Source organism: Ictidomys tridecemlineatus, chromosome 4, assembly GCF_052094955.1.
Source record: "Ictidomys tridecemlineatus isolate mIctTri1 chromosome 4, mIctTri1.hap1, whole genome shotgun sequence".
NCBI lineage: Eukaryota > Metazoa > Chordata > Mammalia > Rodentia > Sciuridae > Ictidomys > Ictidomys tridecemlineatus.
The window spans coordinates 170,558,228-170,566,329 of record NC_135480.1 but is presented as its reverse complement, the minus strand read 5'-3'; the positions used below and the strand labels follow the sequence as shown (position 1 = coordinate 170,566,329).

General features: G+C 30.9%; 1 pseudogene; it reads left to right on the top strand.

The window, feature by feature from the left end:
• The first annotated feature begins 675 nt into the window (after positions 1–675).
• On the top strand, positions 676–7,603 carry LOC101954796 (all-trans retinoic acid-induced differentiation factor pseudogene; annotated as a pseudogene).
• The last annotated feature ends 499 nt before the right edge of the window (positions 7,604–8,102 follow it).

Here is an 8,102-nt window from a genome sequence, read left to right as displayed (position 1 = left end):
GTCAAGGACAAAATGAGGATGTCTCATTTAATTCATTATTTTGCACATCAAATATCTGGACACCTGAAGCATACCAATTAGACTTGTTAATGTATATGTAAATTTTAAATTTTATCTAGGCACAAAATCTGGCTTTAAAATTTTTTTTTCTGTTAGTGATATAGGCTGTCTGTGATCAATATAATGTACTTTATTTGATTTGTGAGAAATGTATTTTCTTCCAGCAGACTAGATGTGTTTTAGGAAAACTATTGACTTTTCTGTGATAATATAGTACTGTTATTACTATCCTAAAATTATATCTTTCCATACTGTCCATCTCCTCACGTTTTGTTAATTTGGTGTTCCTTTTGAAGTACATAGGTAGAAACAAAACCTACTTATAATTAAATGTAAATATTCTAATTTCAAAGAATCAGGAGAAGGTTTTAAAATCAATCTCTTCTTAAAACTTTGGACCAGAATTTTTTGAAGAAAAAAAAAATCAAGTGCTAAGGATTTTATAGCCTTGTCCTACCCCTTTCTATTGGAAATATTTAATTTACCTAATATGCTATGATTTTAAAACAAGAAGAAGACCAAAAAATCACAGTATTGCTCATTGAGTCATATTCCACCACCAAACAGAAATTTAATTAGAAACATAAAAATAATCTTATTATTATTAACGTTCACATGATGGAGGTACGTCATTATACCAAGCCAAGTAAACCTTTCCTTAAAAATATGTAATAAGTAAGGCACACATTTTAATCAACACATCATGAAAGTACTAAAGTTAATGACAGACAAGGGCTTGCTATTGCCTGTTTCCAGTATTCTTCAAAATAGGAATGAATAATCTTTGGCCTTTTGAAGTATGATTCCAACACTTTCCAGAAATAGTGAACTTACAGAATGGTTCATGTTGATCTTTGCTGAAATAAAGAAGAGACAAAGACACAGAATAAAAAAATTGAAAAAAACAAATTTGCTAACTTAAAAATATTAATTTGACTGTTATTGTATATGCTCCTTGTGACCATTTCAATCACCTCTAAATCTATTATCAATCGCTCAAAGAGTTTCTCCTATGACAGTACACACATACACAAAGCTTATCCCTGATGGAAGCAAAAATATTGTACATGCACCTAAGTGAACAGACTGGACAGCACTACAATTCTATTAAGTAACTATTAGGTAGTTTCTGATTTATAAACCTATAATTTACATGCTTTTCTTTTATTCAGTGCCTATAAACATAAAATGTTTCAGAGACTTGTCTTTCTTATCTAAAAATATTTTTAAATTAAATTCAAATGAAATTTAAAAGCATTCTTTTTGTCATGACTGCCACTATGCTGATAGTTACTAAATTTATTTGCTTTTTCAAATACATGAAGCAGAGAAAATATATTTCTTCCTTCAATTGCATACATTTATTTCCAATTAATATTTCAAGGAGTGAACCCTAAGAATTCAGAAAAGAAATTGTTAATATTATTTATTATATACTTAGGGTCATATATATGCAAGGCAGGAGAAAACAAATTATGTAAAAGAAGCTCTCCTACCTATGGACCTGATGCAGTAACAGAGCAAGTGATTTCTTTTAAACCTGTGCATTTTAGAATAGAAAACTTTGAACTACAAGAAATATTTTTAGGTCTAAACATCCACTAAGCATTTGGAAAAGGCAAAGGAAATTTTGAAGAAAAGGAAGAAACATATATGTAAAAAAGGACCACATAATTTATCATTCAAAACAGGCCATTTTTTTGAGATTAAAAAGAATGTTCAAATAATAAAAATTTTACAATTTTTGAAATGTGTATTTACATATAATAAGATAATTAAGGGGTTTGTTATATTTGAGGCCATATACAATAAATATATTAAGAACTACTTTTTAAAATTAACTTTTTCAAGAAAATTCTTTGCTTAGTAAAGCAAAAACTATATTTTTTGTATAAAGTTTTATGAACACATGACTTGATACATTTTCACATATTTTAATCAATTTGTCTACTATGTGTCATTCATATATTTTTTGAATAATGAATTTTTATATGAGTATTTTCTGGCTAGCAAGTATTCAGTAGCAGATAAATTGATAAATAAAATGTGGTTATGTATACAATGGAATATTCTTCAACCTTAAAAGGAATAAATTCCATTATTCAAGACAACATTGATGAAACTGGAAGACTAGGCTAATAAGCTATACACAAAAAGATAAATGCCACATGTTCTTACTTGTACATAGAATCTAAAATAATTGAAGTCATAGACAGAAGAATGGTTGTTCCCTGAAACCATGGGGTGGGGGCAATAGGAGATGCTAGTCAAAACTATAAATTTTAGGTGAGGGGTATGAGTCATTCATTCTACACTGTATACATATATTACAACATTACTTTGTATTCCATATGACCAAAAGATGATGAATAGTTGTACTTATGCATCAATCATCCAGATATAAAAATCAAGATTGGGGCCAAAGATTAATTTCACACAATACCAACAATAACTTGTTTTCTTTATTAGTGCATTATAGTCAGATAGAATAGTGGGGCTCATTTTATAAATGCATATAACTTACTTTGCTTTATTTTAATCCCCTCAAAATTCTTAAATTCTGAATGTGCATGAACTTGAGAAGAAAATTTTAAACATAAGAAAGACACTAGCTGAAAGCAAGTTAGCAGAAAATGCTACCAATACTTTTATATTGTATCCAATACAAACACAATGTTTACTATCAAAGAAACAATAAAAAATATTTAAGTAAATGAAAATATTAATTCCTCTTATTTAATAATTAAAGACCATACACATGTTTTATCATTGCATTGTACACATACATTTATAAGATTAACCATAATTAATTCGAAGAATATATTTCTACCAATTGTTTAAAATACTGTTTGGAAGTAGGCAGAGTGTCCACATATAAATAAATGTAATATCCTATACTGGAAACAGGGGCCTCTGCAGTCCTCAATAACCCAAAGAACAAATCACCTGTTATTTTCTGTTTCCTGGGGTCAAGGAGACCTGCATAGCCCATTTCAAGGAATATAAGCCTTTGTGACAACTCCAACTTTTAATTTATTTTCTAGGTAGTGAAATGAAAGAAAAATGATGCCCATTATACCTCCAACATTTCTACTTCCTATGGCACCAGAACCAAAGATTTGAAACACTAAACCTGAAACTTAAATAGGAAGTAAATTTAAAATGAAAATACAAGCCTTATTCACATTTTAAGGACTATGATTCTAATTCAGTTAAAAAAAGATTCTAAGAGACACTGAATTTGGTATTTTAGGAACTCAAAATTAAAAATAAGAAAGTAAAAATCTGTTGTCAAAAATCTTAAGGAAGAGGATGATATTCAGATGAATAAATAAAATACATGGCTAAACACAAAATAGTAGAAATACATTCTGGAAAGAGTGGTGCCAAGAAGGAGCTGATTCACCCTGATCAAGAACGCTACACACAGTAGGATTTGAAAGAAAAAAACGAGTATCATATGATTTACTGTTAAAACCAAAATTTCACAAACATTTACATACCAATTAATTGATTCAATTAAGCAAAATAGCCCTTTTCAAAAATGATTTACAATATGGCTTTTAAATTTTACTTACCCCCAGTGTTCTTTTAAGTCATTTTCCATAATTAAAACATGATTAATTATTTTCATTTTCTATTTCAATTTATTTGTGGAACATTGCAGTTTTGAGAAAATATTTCCTTTTCTTTTTTTTCTCAGATATTCTTCTAATAAGTTCATAACAAATTCTACTATGTGGAAGATATTCTTAATTTTAATTTTGTATCGAGTGTGTAAATATTTTAACCAAAATATTTAAACAGCTACTGATTTTTTGTTTTATGCTGAATATCTTTCTTGATGAAATATATTTGTAAGTCAAAACTCATCACATAAGTTTTCTCTATTTATAATTATTTTAAATGTTTACCAAAATTAAGTTGCAAAATCATAGGTCCTCTCAATTTAATTTGATTGCAGTACAGGTATAAATTTATAATTAGAAACAGAAACTTCATTGAAAAATTCTTCCTAAGTTCAATTGCAGCTTTTTAAATTCAGTATTTAAAGTCTTTGCGCGCCTTTGTTTTAATTGTTTGTAGTTCCCAGTTTGCTATTATAGGTATAAATTTTCATGACCACATATGTTGAAAGTTTCCAAGTCTGGAAATTCATCAAAAGCTTTCACTTTTGAAAATTGTTTGTAGTCTATCCATTCAATAATTTCAGAGGTTTTGTACTGATGTTGAATAAGATTTAACTAACCAAAACAAAAACAACAATCACATTAAAATTTGAAAACTGTTGCATAAAGGTTGCTAGATTTGGGGTGGGGTGGAATAAGACACTCAGTTAAATTTGAATTTCATATAAAAATGAACTTTGCTCACTATAAGTGTGAACTGTGCCATATCTGTGTCTTACATATGCTAAAATTTGTCTTTTATCTGAAATTCTAATTTAGTCATGTATCATATCTGATATATCTGATAGCCAGATATTTTGTTTGATTTATGTAATAATCCTTTAAGGTTGGGACACTTTAAAAATCCATTTGAACATGGAAGGAAAAGAAAGATGGTGTACCTGCCATGATGAATAATTTCTTAAAATAAATCTAGCACCAGCTTCTTCGTGACTATTTTGTATTTTCATTTCTCCAGAACAGGAATCAGAAAATGATGCCTGCATTCCAATTCTAATCTGAACCTGTTTTAGTGGCTCATGGGTTAAGAATGTTTTTGTATTTCTTAATGGTTTGAAAAGATAAAAGAATACTATTTTATGACACATTCCTAATTGCATGAAGTGTGAATTTCAGTAAACACCAATAAATTTTTATTGAAAGACATCTGTGCTCATTTATGCATTATCTATGACTGTATGTTCTCCACAACAACAGAGTTGAGTACTAGCTAGAGAGACCAAAGATCACAAAACTAGACAAAAATGGTGGCCAACTCTATTCTAAAGTGAGTTATTACTGATTTTGGGCATGATTGAACCATAACATAAATAACACAATTACATTAAATGTAAATTGTGTTGCAGTAAGATTGCCATATTTAGGGGACAAAAAATAAGACAACTTGTTAAGTTTGAATTTAATATGGAAAGGATTTTTTCTCATTTTCTGTATAACTAGTAGAACATGTAAGTCGTGTGTGTGTGCATGTGTGTACATATGCGTATATGTGGTGTATATGTGTGTGAATACAGATTTTGAAAACTATAGTTTCTATTTCAGATGGTAAAATATTTCACCATGATTTCAAGTAATCATGTTCCTTAATTGAGAATGTTCTTTATTTACCACAACATGATTTTCTGCCAAATTATGTATGTATATTACCACTGAAAAACAAATTACTTGCTTTTGAAATTAAAACTTTGAACTTATTTTGAAATAGCCATAAAAATGATCTTTGAAGAAAAAAAATTTAAAACTTCAGGACATTATACTTAAATTATGTTTTGAGTGAAAAACTTAAAATTTTTAAATAGTTTTTTTTTTTGTGAACATAACAGTTTAGTAATTATTTCTGAAGTTTTGCTATAAGTGTCACTTTAAAGATGGGCAGCAATTCCTCTCATGTACATGAAAATTCATGATACAAAAAATATGAGCATAATTTATTTTAAAATTTGTTTAAAAAGTCTTATGTGACTGCATACATGTTTGTCAAAGGTACAGTTCTATAAATGCCAAATAGAAGCTAATCCATATCTACATGGAAAGTATATTGCAATAGAAAAATGACTTCCACTCAGGGATAACTGACATCTCCAAACTAAACCAACACACATTTTCCCTTCTCAAAGGGGAAAATAGTAAGAATGTAAAGAGAAATTGGGCAAATGATGGGGAGTAAGCAGCCTTCGTGATCAGTATTATTTGACAGGAAAGTGTTCCAATCTGTTCACCTAATGCTGTGGATGAGATAAGAGGACACATTGTGTTGGAGGCCATGTATGAATTATGGGTTTGTTTGAACCATCATAAGGAAGGGGGTTTGCTTCTCTGAAGACTCCTGGTGTGAACCCACTGGTTTCAAGTTGCTTAGATTAAAGCTGATACCCTACCTTAGCTCACAAACCTAGGTTCAATTGCCTTCCCTGGAGATGGGCGTAATCTCCCTAGTCCAGAACAACTTGTTTTTCCCATTTTTTTATTCTGTTTTCCTCAATAATCCTGCCACAGTAAAATCTTCTGATGTATTTCCCCTTAGATAAAAGATTTGGGCCTTTTTTCTTATTCATTTCCAGTCCCTACCAGGGCTGGAGGACGCACTAGGCCCATGCTTCAAAAATAATATTCTGTGTAGTATCTTTTGTTTTTCATTATTTTCAGACTTTTTATTTTCCCAGCCGGTTCACACCTCCAGGAATTAGCTCTCAGGCTGCTGGTAATCCCAACAACATTTCATGTGTTCCTGCTTGCTCAGACTTGGGAGGAACCTAAAGTTTCAGGAACCTATGGGCACAAGAGAAGCCTGACATATATTTGTGCAAGAAAAAGTAAAAGGGTTCTTGTGATCACTTTGTAAATACCAAAATGGACCAGTCACTTTTTAAAATAAATACTAATAGTTCATCAGTAAATTGATTTCTGCTGTCCATATGACAAGATATACTGAATGGTTGATGATAAGTTGTGATACACTTTTTGAGAAAACTGTATATTCTTCATCAATTTTCTTTGAAAGGATATTTGTGAATGTTGGAAGTGAAAAAAATAAAAGAGTTCATGTGAATATAACCTAAGTAATAATTTAGAAATGCAAATACATTCGGCTGATACATTATATACTAAACTTTTATAAAGGAATCTCCAAATTAGTAGCAATTAGCTACTCAGAAAGACTGGATTCTTTTAGGTTGATCAATTATTAAAAATATGGAAATATAAGAGTTCTGCCAGCCCATTTCCCTGGGCAGTGGTTCTGTTCCTCACTCTGGACAAAAAAAAAAAAAAAAAAGGGGGGGGGAGGGGGTCTGGTACTACCAGAAAATCCAGGATCCTGGGAGTATGCAAAATTTTCAAAAATGGCTCTTTATTGTGAGCAGCCATTAGTTGCATGCCTGCTGCTGCCTGAATCAGAAGGGGTACCATCTTGGAGTTTGATCTCCAGTTTTCTTTGAAGGATCCTGTTAAACTTTCCTCAGGCATATACTGCTGTTATCAGAGACCTGCAAACAAAATCCCTCAAAGATGACTTGGCAATATCTTACTTGACTTTACCCAGCCCCAGGCTCTGATATTACCACAAAGTATAAGCTTTCCTAGAGGTGTTAGGCCTAGAAAAAAGTTATCTCTTTTATGGACAACCAGATCTGTCAAGGACAAAAGAACCTTTGAAGTATCCCTGGGGATACAGAAAAGTGTCCTGAGAATGGTTGTTGTGAGCATCAGATGGTTCTGGTCTCCTACAGTATATTTGTGTTATTGGCTTCCATGGATACAATTGTATGCACCAGGGATTCTTCTCACTATTTATGTTCTTTGGGATTCTGAGATCCATCACACTATCCATCTCCAATTTGCTCTGGAGAATTTAGCTCTGAAAACCACAAATTCATTACTATATATGGCTTCCTACTGACCTTAAATCATTATTATGCATAGTGCAGCAAGGAATATTTGTTTCCTTTATGGGAATCCTTGGCCAGCAGAGCCTCCTCAAAGTTGAGGCTGCCATTGGAAGGAAGTTGGAAAATCACATCATGTCAGAGTGGGACACTCTGGGTCAGGAATGGATTAATACAACTTAATATTTTTGCTGTTGACTAAAATAAGCACTTTTTTACTTCAAAAAACTGGAAATATAAGATAATCTACTGAAATATAAGATAATCTACTATTAATTTTAAATGTCTTATATCTATGTTAACTGCAGTGTTCAATTTTTGCTAAAATGTCAATATAATAATTTTGATCTATGATACAGCATATTCCCAATCCAAATCCTAACAATAATTTTTCTTAATATTGATATTGACAGGTTGCACCTAAAATTTACATAGAGGAGATTACTAGAATAATTAAGTGGAGTCTATG